The following is a 20,654-nucleotide window of genomic DNA, read 5'->3' as shown; positions in this document are numbered from 1 at the left end:
ATCAGATTTATATCAATAAAATTTCACCCCACAAAACGTCTAAACAATAAACTCTGAGCCAACTAATAGTGATATAAACTGCCCACCTAGATAAGACAAGTTGTCCCACAAGAATCCATCCCTTATATGAAATATTCATAACTACCCTGGCCGTTTAAGGCCACACAGATCTAGGTCATCCTTTTCTTCATCCATCTTAGTTCTTGTTCTCTCTCTCTCTCTCTCTCTCTCTCTCTCCCCCCTCCCTCTCCCTCTCCCTCTCCCTCTCCAAAACTCTGTGCCTCCCTTACTTTTTCACTGCTCAATCACAGACCTTGCCTTATCTTGTGCCTGCCCTCACCTGCATATGGATAGCAATGGACAAATTAGTATTAATACTTGAAGAGTTTCAGGAAGGTAAACCACCATCATTAGAATACCGATGCTATATCTGTTATTAAAGTATAAACCAATGCAATATCTCAGCACTTTTTTAATTATACATATATATATTTACATATCACTAAGTGAATTCAAATTTTTAATTTTTTTATGGTTGTTCAAGATGCCTAAGACTTTACCTAATGAATTATCTAATCAAAGGGAGCAGATATCTTTGCCTCTACAAAACTTTATGGGAGACCCTGCAATATACCTTATTGTCTAGAGTCACCAGAAAGGAGAATCTTTACAGATATTTGTGTAACCTCAAGTTCATGTGCCATTTGTAACCAGATAAATATAGTACAGAAGGCATCAGTGATGAAGCCCTTCATATCATAGCAAATCCTGCTTTTTATAACATGTAAATAAATCATTTTGGTTGTAATACATGATGTTTAATGACTTCAAAATCAATCAGTATTGTATATCTATGAATATACATGTAGACAAACTAAACATGTAGTCATGAGTAGGAGGGGATAGTCCTTGAGTATCAGCTGTTTCAATGTTTGTTGGGCTGTCTTTGTTACTTTTCTGTTGTTGTAATAAAATGCTCTGACAGAAGCAACATAATGGCGGATGGGTTTACTTCAGTTCATAGTACAAATCATAGTAAAGGCAGGAGGATCACTAAGCAGTCAGTGATAAGGAATCTGTAGTCAAGAAGAAGAGAACCATTAATCTTTGTGACCACTGCATTTTTATATATGTGTTCCAGGATCCCAGCCCAGGGAATTCTGACATCCACAACAGATGAATCTTCTCACCTAAATTAACACAATACAGGCAGTTCTTAACAGGGACACCTAGAGACTAATTTATCCCTCACAGGTGTGAGGGCTTGAAGAATGAGGCCAAAAAAAGTCACCATGGAGAGAAGACAGAGGGGAGGGTAAGAGAAGAGAAAGTGTGAGCATTGAAGAAAGAAGAAGGGAAAGACCAAAATGTCTGGATTATATAGAAAAGAGCTTCTGAGGTGGGGGAGAATCTCAGCCCTTGGGCTGGAAAATTCAGGATGGAGGGCAGGGTACAGCAAGTCCAAACTGAGGGATGCTGGGAGAGCCTAGAGGCCAGGTCTATGTTGTTATGCTAAGTATGTACCTCAGCTGTTTATCTCTGATCCTAATCAGAACAGTAGATAGCCATTATTTCCTACCAGGCTGTTGCTTTCTTCAAGGCTCAATGTGGGTCTTCATTTCTCTTTACATCCTTTTCCCACTTAACAACCTGGTAAGCCACGAAATCTCATACACTGGTGGTTAAGCATTATGTAGTCATATCATAGTCTGAGAAAAATGACTGAAGATGTTGTAAACATTTCCTAAAATGGCACATTGTTTCCAAAGACAAACAGAAAAGCAAAAATGGGAAGACATAAAGAAAAATAACAATACACAGCTAGAATTTGTTTATCATCATCTACCTGTGTGCTGGTTGGCATTGTCAACTGACAGGATTTAGAATAAATGCCCTCCGGGAACACCTGTGAGGGATAAATTAGTCTCTAGGTATCCCTGTTAAGAACTGCCTGGATTATGTTAATTTAGGTGAGAAGATTCATCTGTTGTGGATGTCAGAATTCCCTGGGCTGGGATCCTGGGACACATATATAAAAATGCAGTGGTCACAGAGATTAATGGTTCTCTTCTTCTTGACTATAGATGCCTTGTCACTGTCTGCTTCATGATTCCCCTGCCTTTACTATGCTTTGCACTATGAACTGAAATAAACCCACCCAACTTTACGTTGCTTTCTGCATTCTTTAGGACCAGTGAACCTGCCTGAGAGTGACTTTTCAATAAACCTACGGTTATATACGCGAATCTGGCTTGAATTTACTCATTCAACCAGCAGAGAAATAACATATGACCCATCAGTTGGTAGACATGGAAACATTCTAGAGATATAAAGTATGGGATGTTATTATATTAATAATTTATGCTTTAACATTCATTTTCAGCAAGTTATGATAATGAGTTTCACTACCCTGAGAGTGGTGTGTTTTTATTTGTTTTGTTCTATATACTGATGTGTTTCCATGTGAAACTGTTTTCCTGTCCTATGCTCCTTCCTGATATCTCAGGGAATCAGTAGCAGTCCTGTCACAAGGTATGCCATTTGGATTGGGTCACTCTAGGAAGCATTTATTCCAATGTTTTCTATCACGAGTAAATAAAATGTGAGCATGAAAATATTTTCTTATTTAAAGATTTTGTCTTATGTCTCAGTGGAAGCATGCATCTTGTAAGGCTATTCTTTTATTGACATATATCCCATATCAACATTATTGTGAACAAAATTAAGACACTATATTCTGATAATATCCTCCTTTTCTTCCTCCAATTTGGGATTAGTTTGACTCATCCATTTCTCCTCAACTACAACTAGCCATCCCTCCTTGTACTCTCAGAGGTGTGATTTTTTTTCACTTGGATTAAAAGGCTGCATCTTGGCATAATTCTAAAGTAGCGTGGTATTATGAGAATGTCTCTGAAGACATAGTGTTAAAATACAAGATGGAGTAGGGGTGGGCAGGAACATTGTCACTAAAATATTTTATCTGAATATCATCAAGTCACTTCTGGGGTTATTACTGTCACACTTGGGAGTGTTTGCCTGAACTGTGGGGTCTGCTTTACTAAATCATTTTGTGCCAGAAGAGACTCTTTAAAATTGTCCTTGCAGGGTTGTCTTGAGGTGGGAATTGGTTATTAGCAGTGATGATAAGGAAGGATCAGACGTATCAAGACATTGGTTATCCTCAGGATAAGCATAGATCAAGGCTCTCGGAGGAAACAAGGAAATGGAAAGGAGAATTGCTCCTTGTCACCGCTAGCATTTGTGGTTAGCAGCAAAGGATCAGTAAATTGTTCCCAGCTCAGGTAATTGGAGAAAGTGTAACTCCTGCAATTGTGACTGTTACACTTGCCTGTCTTCTTCAGACCTGTCATTTGCAGGGACACTCCTGAGGTCCACAGTCAGAGTAGACGCATGTAGATGAGTGTGGGGTTACTTCGTGTTCATGCAACCCTCAAAGATATACTGAGTTGAAGAATTAAAAAATATTTCACTTTTGGACATCAGGTATATGCTTCTACATTACATACATACACACACACACACTCACAATTGTGAACATTTGCATACTATTGGTCATGAAATTAGTATCATTTTGTGTAAGGTGTAGAGGTATGTAGTTTCATTTATCATCAAAGCTTTTTAAAGTGAAGCGAAACTGTGATTGACAATAGACATCCATTAGAAGTATAAAATCAATATGTACTAATCATTTTCTCCAATATCTAAAAAATAACACATGATGACTACGGAATTGTATCATGCAATACCATTTTGTCCTCCGCTAATATTTTTAACTACTCCTAATCAACATAGAACAAACAATATCACCCTCTTATAAAAGGAAAGACCCAAATCTACAACCATGTTTACTTTAGAATAAAAAAGTGAGTATTGTTGCATAAGTAATTTGCAAACCCTAGTTCTATTCTCTTTTTTTATGCCAAGATCAAAATGTCCCTTTTCTGTGTAAAAAGAAAAGGCTGAGCACACTTTGGATGCCCGAGTTCTAGCCAACTCCCTTTTCCCCCAAGTGTTCAGTCTTTGTCCTGAGCCACGAAGCCATACGCAAAGCACTTTTTCTTAATATTTCAATTCCCTTTGAGGTTTAAGAGAAATTTAATCCACATGTTTCTAATTCATTTGCACTCAGTTCATAAAAACTGTTCTTCAATTTGATCTCATTGTGGTCCAGGGGCATTAAAAAGCTTTCAAATGAGCCTTCCTTCTTGAATTGAAATCCAGATGTTGTGTTTTGTCAGTTCTAAGCAAATTTGAAACTTGAAAAAAAAAAGTCTTGGCCATAAATGGGAAAGCACAGATGGTTCTGGAAATTGTGAGGGGAAAAAAAAAGCCAATAATAGGAATCCTCTTAAAATATAAGGAACTATATCATTTGTAAGGATTTCATTAAATGGATGGACAACGTGCTCATTTAAAGATGGCAGACCCTCGCAGAGAGGAGAAACGGAGTGATCTAGGTCCAAGCTGTGAGTGAAATTGAGCCAGGAAACAACCTTCCAAAAGCTCCTTTAAACCACTTAAAAGTGTGATTAAAATAAGTAAATAGTAGGAGGGTGGGAAGGATAGAATCGCATGCTGAAGCCATATGGTAACACTGTCAAGGGGAGAAAAATAAGGTTATTTTTCTCATTTGAAATGTTCCCTCACATTAGTCACAAAAAAATAGTGGGGAGTGAAACGATGCTGCGTACAGTGTAACACAAGAGAGCATATTCACCTTCTAAACAACTGTATTCCTGGCTTTTTCCAAACACTCCACTCTTTAGAATTCATATTTACCTACTCAATTTATAGCGCTCGAGGCCATGTGTGGAAGAAAATTGGTCATCTTACATATGAAAGCTGTCTAAAACACTTGCTTTTCTTCATCTCTCTACCAATATGTCAATCTGTACAAATGTAAACACATCCCTAACTGCCAACTGCTAGTCCTCGTCTCTTTAGACTACGGAGTGCTAACTTCTCTGCCTGAACTATAAACATCGTTATGAGCAGTGTGCATTGATCAGCATGCTATGCACTGGGCTCTGGCGACGTCCTCTTGACATTTCTTTATGAAGAAGGAATGTATAAAATTGACATTAATGAGCACTTATGCTCAATGTAACTTCTCTACCCATCTCTTTCTCACTAACCAGTATCAGTGGATGGTGGTGGCTGTTTCTCCTCTAGAAATTCCTTTAGAATAAGTAAACCTGAATTCGAGTTCCTGTTCTTCATTAGGACATACAGTCCTATGTCCACATATGGACCTGTGCTTCTCTTGTGATCAGGCCTTTTACCTCTGAAAAGAGTGTAAAGTCTATACAATAAGCAGGGAAGAGAGGTGATGGCAGGTGGGATGGTGGGTATCAGATATGTTATGGAGCCCGATTCTTTCTATGATAGCCAAAATTAATAAAAATAAATTTATAAGATAAAAAGTAGTAAGCTGCATTGTGCATCTGTTCTTTTACTACTTCCCCTTTTTTTCCTGCACGCAGTGAACTACTGGAAGATATTGTTTACAAAATCTTGGAAAATATTTTGTATATTTGTATTATTATTTTAATTTCTTTTTAAAAATATTCCTAAAGTGTCCCATAGGATTGTTTCAGACTTCTTTCCACTAGACTTTTTGAAGATACTCAATTAATTTATAACACATAAAACAGTAAAACGTTCAAAGTATTTATGAATTTCTATGCACAGAGACTTCTATTTAATTTCCTCAACCTCCTTCCCCTTGTTTTTCTGCTTTTCTCTCTATGACAGCAGCATGTTGACTTGATCACACGTTGGTGTTGAAAGCCTTGGTTCTCGTTTAGATTTTTCATCCTGCTAAACTAAGCCTCAAACCTTTTCCTTTTTAATTAAAAAAAATTACTTAAGAAATTATTCCATCATTTCCCTTTCTTTTCTCACTCCAACCCCTCTGGTACCTTCCCCGTTGTCTCTCAGATAAGTTGCCTCATTTTCTTTGATTATTGATTTACATATATTTTTATAGATATATAAATACAACATGCTGAGTTTGCTGAGTGCTGCTTGTTTCTAATATGATTTTCAGGGCTTAACACTTGGTGTTGGATAAGCAATAATGGGGTTCATCAATAAGAACGACTATCACCCCTTCTCTCATCAATCAGTAGCTGACTTAGGTTCTTTGTCTAGGGTTAGGGTTCCTTGAGAACCCCACCTTCACATTAGCAGAACCAATTTTTTTTCCAATATAAACGAGCAGGGGGCATCTGTGTGCATTAGTCATGATTCACTGAAACTCCAGAGAAGCATCTTGGTTAAAACATCACAAACTCCCTCTGGTTCCTCATAAGGCAAGCTTTCCTTGCCCACACGTTAAGTAACAAACAGAACAAGCAACTTAAGAAAAGTTCTATCTGCAAAATAAATTTGGGCAACATTGACACAAAACTTGTGGCAGTGACTAGCCAGGATCTGAATTGATTTAAGTCTCACTCGGCAAGATGGAATCCATACGAAACACTGCATGGGTGAACAAAACCAGAGACTAGTTAGCCCCAGAGACCTGGAGTAAAGCCAAATACTACTGATCTAAAAACAAAAAGTGACTCCAAATGATACTCTGCTACATTCACAGATCAGAGCCTTCCTTATTCAGCCATTATCAGAAAAATCTTCCACCTACAGCAGATGGGAACGGTCACAGAGAGCTGTGGCCAAACATTGCTTAGACCAATACTGGAACACTCAACTTTAAATGACCTGTCTCCTTCAACTCCTCCCCCTCAAAGATCAGGAACTTTGTGGAAGTACATTTGCTAACTGTGTAAAAGCCAGAAGGTATGGAGGATGTTAGGAGAACAAAGCACTCTCAACCAACTCAGCCAAGCTCAGATGAACTCCCAGAGACTGAAGCGGCAAACACAGGGCCTACACTGATCTGCAGCAAGCACACTGATCTGTGTGTGTGTGAGTGTGTGATTGTGTGTGTGAGTGTGTATGTGTGTGAATATGTGTGTGAGTGTGTGAGTGTGTGAGTGTGTGAGTGTGTGAGTGTGTGAGTGTGTGAGTGTGTGAATATGTGTGTGAGTGTGTGTGTTGTATGTGAGTGTGTGTATGTATATGTGTGTGAGTGTGTGTATGTGAGTGTGTAAGTGTGTGAATATGTATGTGAGTGAGTGTGTGAGTGTGTGTGTTGTGTGTGAGTGTGTGTATGTATGTATGTGTGTGTGAGTGTGTGTGTGTGAGTGTGTGATTGTGTGTGTATGTGAGTGTGTATGTGTGTGAATATGTGTGTGAGTGTGTGTGAGTGTGTGAGTGTGTATGTCTGTGTGTGAATATGTGTGTGAGTGTGTGAGTGTGTGAGTGTGTATGTGTGTGTGTGTGAATATGTGTGTGAGTGTGTGTGTTGTGTGTGAGTGTGTGTATGTATATGTGTGTGAGTGTGTGTATGTGAGTGTGTAAGTGTGTGAATATGTGTGTGAGTGAGTGTGTGAGTGTGTGTGTTGTGTGTGAGTGTGTGTATGTATGTGTGTGTGAATGTGTGTGAATGAGTGTGTGAGTGTGTGTGTTGTGTGTGAGTGTGTGTATGTATATGTGTGTGAGTGTGTGTATGTGAGTGTGTAAGTGTGTTAATATGTGTGTGAGTGTGTGTGAGTGTGTGTGTATATGTGTGTGAATATGTGTGTGAGTGTGTGTGTGAGTGTATGAGTGTGTGTGTTGTGTGTGTGAGTGTGTGAGTGTGTGTGTATATGTGTGTGAGTGTGTGTATGTGAGTGTGTGTGTATATGTGTGTGTGAGTGTATGAGTGCGTGTGTGTTGTGTGTGTGAGTGTGTGTGTATGTGTGTGAGTGTGTATGTGAGTGTGTATGTGTGTGAATATGTGTGTGAATATGTGTGTGAGTGTGTGTGTGAATATGTGTGTGGGTGTGTGTGTGAGTGTGTGTGTGAATATGTGTGTGAGTGTGTGTGTGAATATGTGTGTGGGTGTGTGAGTGTGTGTGTGAATATGTGTGTGAGTGTGTGTGTGAATATGTGTGTGGGTGTGTGAGTGTGTGAGTGTGTGTGTGAGTGTGTGAGTGTGTGTGTGTGTGTGTGTGTGTGTGTGTGTGACATGCTTTAGTTTAGTATTTTCATGAAATCCCTGAATGTGAGAATGAGTAATGGATGTGTGAATGAGTAATGGTCTCTGATTCTTGTGATTTCTCTTATGCCTCTTTTCCTTCTGTTGAAGCACTTTGTTCAACTTCGATGTGATGTTTTGGTTTTCCTTGCTGTCGTTTTATTTTGTTTTGTCATCTCTTGGAAGCTTGTTCTTTTCTTATGAAAGAAAAAAATGAAGTGGGTCAGGAGGGGAGGGGAGGAGGGGCAGGAAGTGAGAGGCATATGGCAAGGGGAAATCAGGATATACAATATGAGAAAAGAATCTATTTTCAATTAATGAGGGGGTGGATGAAAGGAATTGGTAGTCACTGCAGTCTGTGGGTGGAAAACAAATAGGAGAGGACGAGCTGATTAGAACTCACAAACAGACATTCTTAATAGCTGGAGCTGCTTCCAGTGTCTGCTAGGCTGAAAAGAAACTTTGGGGACTCGAAGGAGGAGAGGTCTGAGCCACTACTGATTTACTGATAGTGACCCAGAATGAGCCATATCTGAAGTGTTTAATTCACACAAAGCAGTACAGCCTCCCTCTCGGATAAGCCTCTGTGGCTTCTGTGCTTTATAGCGCCATGTTTCCTTTCTATTTACTATGTGATAACTCCTGGAGAACTGCATCCTCGAATTGCTTAATACGATACTTAAGTACAATTATTTTCCTTCTTCTTATTGTTATTATGATGATTACTATTTGTGGATGAAACTAACAATAAAAAGATGGCATTCTTTTTCAATCTAAGCGGGCTTGGAATTGTTACTTTAATCTTCAGTCTTAGCCTCCTAGCTTCCACAGTGCAGACAGACCCAGGTAACAACTCTATTCAAAGAGAAAAAAAGCGCACTTCTCTCCTTGCATATGCCCAGCAGGTCTATTAAACGACTGTGATTTCTCAACCATAAACAGTTACTACACGTTGCTTACAATTGTGTTTCAACACATCCTTCACACTTTTTATTTCCTTTCCCTAATTTCCTCTCTGCAGACTGGCTCAGTAGTTAATCCTTGCTTGGGCAGCCTGTGAGATTCCCTGGCTTCTCGCGGGTGAGCTTTACTGCCTCTCCCAGGTAACCACCAGATGCTTGCGTTTTCACTGGAGACTGGACCCCAGCATCCACAGCGAGTTTTCATCAAAAGCACAGAGTTGTATAAAAATTTAAATGGATTTTGATCCCAGCTTGGGAAACGGATAATGATAAGGGTATGAAGGAACTGCGTCTCTTCACCTATGAAGGAAGGATGGGGACAACCTTGAAAGAAGGCAATGCCTTCTTTTATTCGTCAATCCTGAAAACGAAGACCTTGGTTTGCATCTTCTTCTCAGCGGTGTTTAGGACTATGGGTCTGCGGATATCTAGGACCCACATAGAAGACTTGCTATACATTGTAATGAGAGTTTGGGTTTCTTAAAACAAACAAAACATACAAGCCAAGAAAATAGAAAAAGAAAAAAGAAAACCAACCAAACAAAAACACAATATGTTCTGTAATCATGTTTTTGTTTTTTAATCCCAGATGTGGGATATGAGGCTGCTTCAGATAGTCCTTAGCAGCAGACTGTTTGCCTCTTTAATGTTCTGGCAGGGGAGTGGTGATTCTGCCAGACAGATAATTTAATTCTGAGGATTCTGTTGAGGATATAAATGCTAGAGTCCCCCAGAGGGCCAGGGCTGGGGGGGTGGGCGATGGGGCTGGGGCTCGAAGTGGGTGGGGCTCAGAAGGAGAAAAGCACCTGCTCCTGCTGGCTACTGTGGTTTGTCATGTGGTTGTAAGCAAAGACACAAGAAGAAGTTGGAGATTTACTGACTATGAAGGTTGGACTTGCCCCAAGAAACCCACTGTTCCTAATCATTAGGAGGTACTTTAAAGAGACCTACAACTCCTTTCCCCTCTTACCCGCTTTCTCTCTTTCCTGGTAGTGGAGTGTTGGACGCAATAACATTTGGAGGTAGAGAAAATAGAATATAATAAAATTGGTAAAAACAAAATTACCGCAATACTTAGCTTTTCTCTTGTGGCAGGAGGAGAGTTACAGGAGACAATTAAGAAGACTAACACGTGACAGAAGCCAGTTGGAAGACACACTACAGTCCCTTCCCCATCAGGGCTACATACAAGAAATAGAACACACCACACAGCCAGAAAACTTAAGATAAACACAGGAAAGATGATTGTTATATCACTAACATATAGAGTGTCATGAGACCCAGGAATCAGGACTTTGTGAGTATATTTCCTTTCTTGATTGAACTCACCAGCCCACGTCAATTCTTGAATGTGCTATCCCCTTTTAAAAAAGGTAAAACTGGAAGCACCTAAAGAAATGTTCCACATCCTTAGTGATCAGGGAAATGCAAATCAAAACAACCCTGAGATTCCACCTCACACCAGTCAGAATGACTAAGATCAAAAACTCAGGTGACACAGATGATGGTAAGGATGTGGAGAAAGAGGAAGACTCCTCCATTATTGCTGGGATGGCTAGCTGATACAACCACTCTGGAAATCAGTCTGGCGGTTCCTCAGAAAATTGGACATTCCACTACCTGAGGACCCAGCTATACCTCTCCTGGGCATATACTCAAAAGATGCTCCAACATACAACAAAGACACATGCTCCACTATGTTCATAGCAGCCTTATTTATAATAGCCAGAAGCTGGAAAGAACCCAGATGCCCTTCAACAGAGGAATGGATTTAAAAAATGTGGTTCATCTATACAATGTACTACTATTCAGCTATCAAAAACAATGACTTCATGAAGTTCATAGGCAAATGGAGGGAACTAGGAAATATCATCCTGAGTGAGATAACCCAATCTCAGAAAAATACACTTGGTATGCAGTCGTTGATAAGTAGATATTAGCCCAAACCTTGAATTACCCAAGATGCAATCCACAGACCACAGGAAGCTCAAGAAGAAAGATGACCAAAATGCAGATGCTGCCACTCCTTCTTAAAAGGGGAAAATAATATCAACAGGAGGGGATATGGAAGCAAAGTTTAGAGGAGCAACTGAAGGAACAGCCATTCAGACCCTGCCCCACATGTGGCACATATATATATACAGCCACCAAAACTAGGTAAGATTGATAAAGCTAAAAAATGCATGCTGAAAGGGAACAGATATTGATCTCTCGTGAGAGACACATTCAGAGCATGGCCAATACAGAGGTGAATGCTAGCAGCAAACCACTGAACTGAGAACAGGACCCCCTTGGGGAGAATTAGAGGAAGATTGAAAGAATTGAAGGAGCTTGCAATCCCATAAGAAAAACAATGCCAACCAACCAGAGCTTCCGGGACTAAACCATTACTGAAAGACTGTACATGGACTGACCCAGGGCTCCAACTGCATATGTAGCAGAGAATAGCCTTGTTGGGGCATCAGTGGAAGGGGAAGTCCTTGGTCCTGCCAAGATTGGACCCCCAAGTGCAGGGAATATGGTGGTGGTGGGGGACAGTAAGGGGGATGGATGGAGGGAGTACCCATATGGGGAGCTGGAGGGGATGGAGACTTATGGACAGGAAACTGGGAAAGGGAATGACATTTGAAGTGTAAGTAAAGAAATATAATCTAATTTAAAAAAGTAGACATGTCATTTCAGTAGGTGATAAACATTTACAAAGCAATGGATATGAAAGTTTGAAAAATATACCTTTGGGGTAAAAACACTTAAATTACTATCCTTTGATTTTAATTATCATACGTATTACATGTTGTATTTTAATAAATTATAGATGTATAATTAATAAGTAATTTTGTGCATATATGTTTTATGCCTTTGCAGTTTTAAAATTTTTAAAAGGCTATTGTTCTTTCAATTTGCAATCTAATTTTTACATTAAGTATTATTCGGGGCATTTATTTATTTGATTTTACATATTTGAGTGTTTTTCTGCATGTATTTCTGAGTACCACTGGCATGCCATAACATAAAGGGAAATGAATATTACACACCGAGAGTTACAGAGGGTCCTGAGCCATCATGTCTTTTCTGGGAATCTAACCCAGGCACATTACAAGAGTTAAAAGTGTTCTTAACTATTAATAATGTAGCTTAAAAACAGAATGTTAGAAAAAAAAAAAACAAAACAGAATGTCACTTTACCGCTCCTGTAAGTGTATGTTGATGAGCAAATTAAATATCTGGCTCTGAAAATTGGGATGAATCCATTAATTTATTAGATTAAGCATTTTGGGAGCAAAAATCATGTAACTGTAAAATGTGTGATTCATCATCTTATGTTCATGGAGATGTAGGATGCTCTCTTCCGCTAACTGCTGCATTATTAGCATTATGTTTATACATATAAGCATGCAGGTGTCTATGTATGTGGAATATTCAGGTGAACTTGAAAATATAATCGGCCACTCCTTTTCCCACAAGCTTTTAAAAAAAAGAAAGAAAGAAAGAAAGAAAGAAAGGAAGGAAGAAAGGAAGGAAGAAAGAAAGAAAGAAAAAAACTGTATCTTGTGTTTTAACCATGATACTTTCCTTTCCTCTGGTGAGCAATGGTTTGATGTCTGTAAAAGGTACCCCAGGATTCAGATTCATTCTATGACATTATGATGAAATTCCGCAAGCAGTAACCAGCAAGTATGTAAATTTGTCTAATATCAATCAATTAAGGAAAGTTTCTGTGGATGCATGTGTGCAAATACGTAGTTTCCCCTCAGTTAAGTTAAGATTCTTAAGTACAGAAATGAGATTGCCTAAGCCTTATCATCAAAACTCAAGCATATTTGGAAACTAAGAGATATCAGTCTGGACAAAGGGCTAAAAGTGGGTCAAGAACCACAGCTGGTCTTTCTTCCGGCATTTTCACAATAATAATCTAAGACAACTAAAATGACACCAGAGTTTCCCTGCCATCCTCAACCCCGTGACCCTACCCTTTCACCAGGAATGAACGTTGGCTGAACAGTTCTGTCCCTATTTGTGCATCCTGATTTGCATAATCATTAATTAAGCAACAGAGATTAAGCATCTGAAAATGTCTACACATGGATACTTATATTTTGCTCTCCTCAGGCTTCCTAGCTTGTCTGAGCATCTAACCTACTTCTGATGTGAATATATGCCAGAAAACTATACACACACAAAATTTCACCTTAAATATAGGTATTTCCTGTAAATGGAGATTTCTCTCCTCCCCATTGCTCCCTACCAGTGGAGGAAGTTTAAGTACAACCAGCCTACTACATTTTGAATATCCACCATCACATTTTCTATTGCCCTAATAGCTAGTTGTCCCTTCAACATAATATCTAGTATTCAGAGAATAGCTTTGCAGATCTTTAGAGATGGAGGATAGCATTAATTATTTCCTTTGCAGTATTCCATGCATCCATCAGACATTTTGTTGGTGACAGTGTTCCTTACCTATAGCAACCAACCTTCTTTCTCTACCATTACTGATTCTCTGGTATGTATTGTCTAGGATAACATGTTTACATAACTCGTCCTTCCCCCAGAATGTTAATAAAATATTTCTGGTATTTTAAAGAATTGTTTATGGTGTGAAAACGACCTTTATTGTCAATTATGTTTGTGAATTAACAAGAGTAGATCGATATACTGCGTTGTATTCATGAATGGGAATTTGGGCAGACATATATCCACACGTAAGTTACAAGAAAGGTAAACATCAACCCAATATGTGTGTGTACATAGAGTATGTTTTTTGAGTGTCTGTCTGTCTGAGTTACTAGGCAAAACTCAATTTCACGGGGGTATCAAATTTGGTCTTTAAAAATCCCAGCTGGCTTAATTGGTTAATCAATGGTGCTCTAAAGAGATGACACTTGGAGGTTCAAACAGAGATTAAAAGAGGAGAGATTACAGCAGGGCACTTAGCCCCTGCCAAGTTCAAATATTCTGATACTCAGTTGTACTCTCAACTTCAAAGTAATCGCTCTTATCCATCAACGCTACTAAACAACTATTTCTTTAAAAACTGGTATTTGCCCATCCACTGGTGACACTTAAATTTCTTAATGTTTCCAGTTTAAGTGAAAATCAACACTTGTGAAATGATCTATCTATCATGATTATCTTTTGCTGTTCTGTGACTATGGGAAGTAAATGATTGAGATTTTAAGATATGAATAAAAAGAGCGGCTGGAAAGATGGCTCAGCAGTTTAAGGTACTTGATTTTCTTTCAAAGAACTAGTTTGGATCCTGCACATAGACCAGACAGCTCCCAATAATGGTAACTCTAGCGCCAGAGGAATTAGCCTTTTCTGGGCTCTGCAGGCATTGATAATCATGCACATGTATAAACACACACACACACACACATAATTATAAAATGTTTGAAACAAATTTAAAGAGAAGTTACTATACACACTAAAGGCACAGGACCATTCCTATGGAGCCATTCAGCTTTGTGTAAATTCTCTGAAGTTAAATGAACAAAAGACAAGTCAATGGGCTTCTGGTAACAGTTGTCGACACTACAGCTAAAGTGTGAGGTATAATTACGGAATTTCTAATGAGTTCTGCCATTTTGCCATTGACTTGGGATATCATACTTTAACCCACTGTAGTCCTGTTACATTGTTGGCCTGGAGGAAGAAGCTATCACTCCTTGCTAAGTTTCCTATTATCTTGACTATTTTTGAAGTGTAAATGTCTTTACAATTTAGGAAAGTTGATAGCATTTCCAGGGCATGCCACTCCAAAAAGATGACAATAATCAGTCTGGCAATGCCAGAGAAACTAAACTATTATTTTAAATCGTATCAAAGTTATCTACAGAGCTTTCCTCTCATCTTGCTTCTCATTAAGATGGTAAAACATTACTTTGCTGAATAGGTTTTTATTAATTTTTCAAGAATTTCTTTTTCCCCATTTCTCCTTTTATTGAAAATTGATTCTTTTTATTATCCAATATATTTTCATTCCAGTTTTCCCTCCCTCTGCTATTCCCAGTTGCTTTCTACCCACTCTCTCTTCCAGATGTACTTTCTCTCTTTCCTTCTAAAAGAACTGACTTCTAAGAGGTAACAACCAACATGGAAAAAAAAAGTAATCAAATGAGGCAAAAATATAGTGTCAGAGTTGAACATGGCAACCAACCAAAGGAACAGAGTTCCAAAAGCCGGCAAAAGAATAAGGGATCCAGTTCTTCTCATAGTCAAGAGGTCCATAAAAATAGTGAGCTAGTGGGCTGGAGAGAGGGTTCAGTGGTTAAGAGCACTGACTGCTCTTCCAGAGGTCCTGAGTTCAATTCCCAGCAACCACATGGTGGCTCACAACCATCTGCAACAAGATCTGATGCCTTCTTTTAGTGTGTCTGAAGACAGCAACAGTGTACTCACATATATAAAATAAATAAATCTTTTAAAAAAACTACACACACACACACACACACACACACACACACACACACACACGTATATGCAGTTGAATAGTTGAGGAACTTGGAATCCTGATATCCTCCACCATCTCTGTCTCTTACAATCTTTTTGCCTCCTTTCCCCACAGTGTTTTCTGAATTCTAAGGGAAGGGATTTGATTAAAACAACCCATTTAGACACTCTCTACACTAGTAATTTCTGTCAGTGGGTCTCGGTGTCTGTTCACATTTGCTGTAGCTGATTGGATAAGGTGCTGATCTATGAATATAACAGAATACCATTAATAATTATTTTAGTCATTTCGACTAGCCATCATTTGTTGCCAGGTAAGACTTCCAGGAGTGGGATAAGGTTGCCTTCAATTGAGTTGTGGGCCAAGGGGGTCCCTTGGGAACCTCCCAACATTCCAGGCTTTTGCCTGGACAAAGGGTTGCACTCCACAAACTGAAATCTGGACTCCGTTTGCCTAGGAACGCACCCACACAATTCACTGAAGAAGTTGAGTTGATACCTACATGGAGCCTTCACTCCAACATTTTAGGCTTTTTTGTCTGGGACGGTACTCTGTAGGCTATCAGCAAAGAAACGTGGACACCAAACCTGCCACAAAACGTTCAACTTACAATCTGTCCGGCCTGCAAGGTACACTAGGGCAATGGTGGCACAAAACTTGTGGGTGTCGCCAAGCAGTGCTTGCTTAAGGAGCACAAGCTCAACACTGCTTCGATAACCGAAACCCAGAGGCTAGAGAGTTCAGAGACCTAGCCACACACTACTGTTAAAATGAGCAAAAAAATTTGAGGATTTCATCCATTGTGTTTAGGTCATGCTCATCTCTCACACGCACCTTCTTCAAGGTTCATATGCTCCATTCTATAGACAGTGTTTCTCTGTATAACCTTGATTGACCTGAAACGCACTCTATAGGCACAGGTTGACTTCAAACTCAAGAGATCCACCTTCCTCTGTTTCCCAAGTGCTAGGATTAAAGGCATGCAACACCACTGCCCAGAGGTTTCATTAATTTAAAAAGAAATTCATTGAGTGTAGTTAATATTGCCTATGTACTACCCTTGGTTGAAAGATGATACACTAGAACATATTGGATGTTGGGGGGTTTATATCCTTAAAGAAAGTGCATTCTCCCTCTCCCTCTCCCTCTCCCTCTCCCTCTCCCTCTCCCTCTCCCTCTCCCTCTCCCTCTCCCTCTCCCTCTCCCTCTCCCTCTCCCTCTCCCTCTCCCTCTCCCTCTCCCTCTCCCTCTCCCTCTCCCTCTTCATCTCCCTCTCCCTCTCCCTCTCTCTCTCCCTCTCCCTCTCCCTCTATTCTCCTCCCCTCACTCCCCCCATTCTTCTCTTTTCTTTCAGCAAACAACTATTAATTTCTAGTAACTTCTCAGCTCCTCAATTAGCAGTTGTATCTACCTCCTTCATTCTGGAATTTTATTGGTCTTGAGATTTCAAAGGTCTTGAGCATGCTGTCACAACCTGTGTGCCCACATGTGCAGCTTCCCTATTGTGTCTACAAAACACTATTTGTTACAGTCACCCACCACCTCTGGCTCTTTTCCTAAAGTTCTTAATGGTAGACCATTTTGATCTCAACCACAACCCTTAGTTGCCAGTGTCAGGTTCCCCTGTGGTAACCTGCCAAAGACTAGCCTCTTCGTGGAGAGGGGTTCTGAGAGAAAGGGTGTCTAAGAGCATGGAAAAGGAGACTTGAAGTTAAATCACAAGTCCAAGTTGACAACCTGTGTTCTGGTTGATGCTGCTTTCCCAGTCTGCTTATCTCTACATTCTACTTTCTCGCTGGTAAACTCTTTCTATATTCTGCTTGCTTGCTATTCTCAGTGTGTGTGTGTGTGTGTGTGTGTGAGAGAGAGAGAGAGAGAGAGAGAGAGAGAGAGAGAGAGAGAGAGAGAGAGAGAATCTCCAAGCAGTTCTCAGTCTCAGATTTTTTTCTAAAAATTTTCTGGATAGCTCATCTCCTGCAGAACACAAGTCTACTTTTTATTTTACATATCAATCCAGTCATCAATCCAGGGTTCCTTTTGATTATCTTATAAATCATCATCCCATGACCCCAGCCCTTTGATTCTTAAGAAACAGTAAGCATACATTTTTCTCCTTAACATCGTAAAAGAATTCATAGGGCACTCTGCCTTTGTTAAGCACAGAATATAATAAACTATTTGGCTGGGACCCTACCCTTAAATCACTGTTTTCAGCCTGCCTGAGCCCAACCTTTCTCTGTCCTAGGCTGATCCTGAACTCAAGAATCTATCTGCCTCTTAAGCAGAAACAAAAACCTTAGTGGGGGGGGGGGAATCTCTTGGGATCACTGCTCCCTAAATTGCTTTATCTCCTTCCCCAGTAATTTTCTAGCAAGGTGGCTCACAGTGCTGATGCATTTGTTCCTGGTGAAGCCCCTTATATAATTCACATTGTATTCTTCTGTTTTGTATAGTGGAGAAATTATGGATTTTTGAACTCATGTATTTAGAGTTCTTTTGCATAGCATTAAGGACTGTCCTGAAGGTACAAGTGTTTACCATTCTGCTGAGACAGAGCCACACCCTCAACTCTTAGACTCCTACTATTTCTAATTATCATAGCGTCATCACTCTTAACAGGGAGAACGTTCCTCAGAAGGAAGGGAAGTGTTCTCCTTTGCTGGTAGTGATTCCAGAAAATCTGTACATTATTATTATTATAAACAAACTTTATGCCCAGAGCAGCCATCAACACTTGTGGAGGTTCACACCAGGACCCTGTCCCAGGGACAGGAACCATGTTACTCTGTCACCACCAAGGCCACCCTTGTTTTGTTTTATAAAAATAAAGTGGAGAGGGAATGTGTTTGGTGGATGTGCAGTCAGGCGTGAGGGAAGAGGGTGCCTCTAAAAGGCCCATGCTGAGGTATCCGTTCTCCTGAGGGACCAGCCACATATAGAATAGATCTTATTCAGGGCATAGGAAGGGGAGTTGAGTGGGTAGTAGAGACGGAGAAAGACAGAGAGAGAGGGTAGAATAGAGGCTGGCCATGAACAGGTGAAGAGAGACGGGGGAGGAATTGGGGAGTTGCAGAGCAAGAGAGAAAGGAGGGGCCAAGCAGCCCCTTTTATAATGAGTCAGGTACACCTCATTGTTGCCAGGTAACTGAGGGGTGGAGCCTAGACAAATGCTAACAATGATTGGCTTACTAGTCATACTGGCCATCCTTGTGGAATAACATCTTTATCCTAATGTACAATAACCGAAGTGCATTTCTGTACTTTGACTTAGTTTGTTAACCACTGTTTTTTTTAATAATATTAATTCCAGTCTTGTCAAATGGATACAGTCCTTTTCAGCAATTAGCTTACATGTGTAAAAAGTACAAGTAAAGCTTCAGTAAAAAGACAGACATATGGAAATGAATAAAAAGCCCCCACTATGCATAGCCAATAGGAACACATCATTTCTCCACATTCTGGTGAGGATGGCACTGGTAAATGCCTATGGAGGAGGGGTAGTCCACTCATCCTTCCTGCAATAAAGTCTTTCCAGAGCATATAACTTCTCCTTGTACTTATTACCATTTAATTCAGTCAGCTTCCTTAATGATTTGGTTGTATATGTCTCAGACTTCTCTGAAGTTTTTCACAGAACAATTCTGTACAAAACAGCATTCCACTCTTGATGGTGCGACTTAGGTATGAAATGTCCCCTCAGAAAACTCAAGTGTTGAATGTTCTGCTTCTAGCTACTGAGAGAAATGTGTCCTGAAGAACCTGCCCAAGTCAATGAAATAATCACTCAATGGATTCGTAGTGGCATTACTGAGAGGCGGGGTCTAACTGAAGGAAGACTATTATTGTAGTATCATCTGGAATTTGTTAATAGACCATTTCTTCATCTAAGCTGCTGGCTACTTTGAGGATAGGGATTTTAGTCACACATTCTTACCATATTCAACCTTGCCACAGACCTAAAGACACAGGAAGAAGGACAGTACCTCAGATTGAAACTTCTAACACTGACACCAAATAGCACCCTTCAAATTTCTGTGCTCAGGTGTTTCTCACAGCAAGCGCCCAATATATTTTTCAGTCAGTTTTATGCATATACTTTATGGTATGCTCCTCACTTCCACAGTCAGAATAATACATAATTTTCTCCCTATTTCCTTTGCCACTGTACAGGCTCAATCAGATTCTGTGTTTGGCACCCGTGCCAAAAAAGAGAGCATTCATTATCTGCAGCAGAGAAAGGGAAAATGTAAATCAACGTGTCATTTCTTTGCCAGTGACTTTCCAAAGGTTAGCCAATCTGCCTTCCATCTCTGATCAGTGCCACACCCCTTTGCCAAGTGTCTTCAAGCACCCCGTCTTCTGACAGGCACAGCCGTCCTTCTGTTTCTAGCTTGGCTGATTCTCCCCTTTTGTGGATTTAAGTGAAATATCGTGTCCTCAGAGTAGTCTTTACTAATTACGCCTTGTTATTTCCGAGATCCTGCACTTTTCATTAAATCCTGTTTCTGTACTTGTGTATTTACTCTCTCTAATAGTTGATAGGTCTAATAAATGCTTGAGAGAGTATAGAGATTACCCAAACAGACTGAGTACTCTGCAGAGGATACAAAAATACACCGTATTGTTAACGTCATAACATGTACTTCTAGGCTAAATACTCTATCGATATTTTAAATTGTATACTAACCATAGTATAGAACAAATATAATCTCCTAGGGATTGCCAAGAAAAACAAAACGAAGATCTTAGTTGCAACATTAATTGGAAAACACATTGTTTATCGGAATATTTTTACTTTTCTTTCTTGTATCATTGAACCGGAATCCAATATGTTTCTACTGTAGGCTATGTTTACTAGAATCAAACTACATTCAGCTATGGCTAACCTGTCTTTGAACATATGCTGTAGGCTGCGTTTTACCAGAGCAGTGGGCACCAAGCTGTGAGACTAAACTTTTATCATCATCTCTATAAATCAAGATGAAAGCTGTGGGCTTCCTCCTGTGGGCCTCACACTGGCTGTAGGAAAACAAAAAGGTGAAATACTTAGAGCATAAAAAGCAATTCCAAAAACAATTATTTGGCATTAGCAGAACACCATTCAGGAGCTTGGGCTTTTTATTGCTGTTCC

Source organism: Rattus norvegicus, chromosome 19 (assembly GCF_021556685.1).
Source record: "Rattus norvegicus strain SHRSP/BbbUtx chromosome 19, alternate assembly SHRSP_T2T, whole genome shotgun sequence".
In the NCBI taxonomy this organism is placed as follows: Eukaryota; Metazoa; Chordata; class Mammalia; order Rodentia; family Muridae; genus Rattus; species Rattus norvegicus.
The sequence above is the reverse complement of the archived record's forward strand: the minus strand, read 5'-3'. Positions refer to the sequence as shown.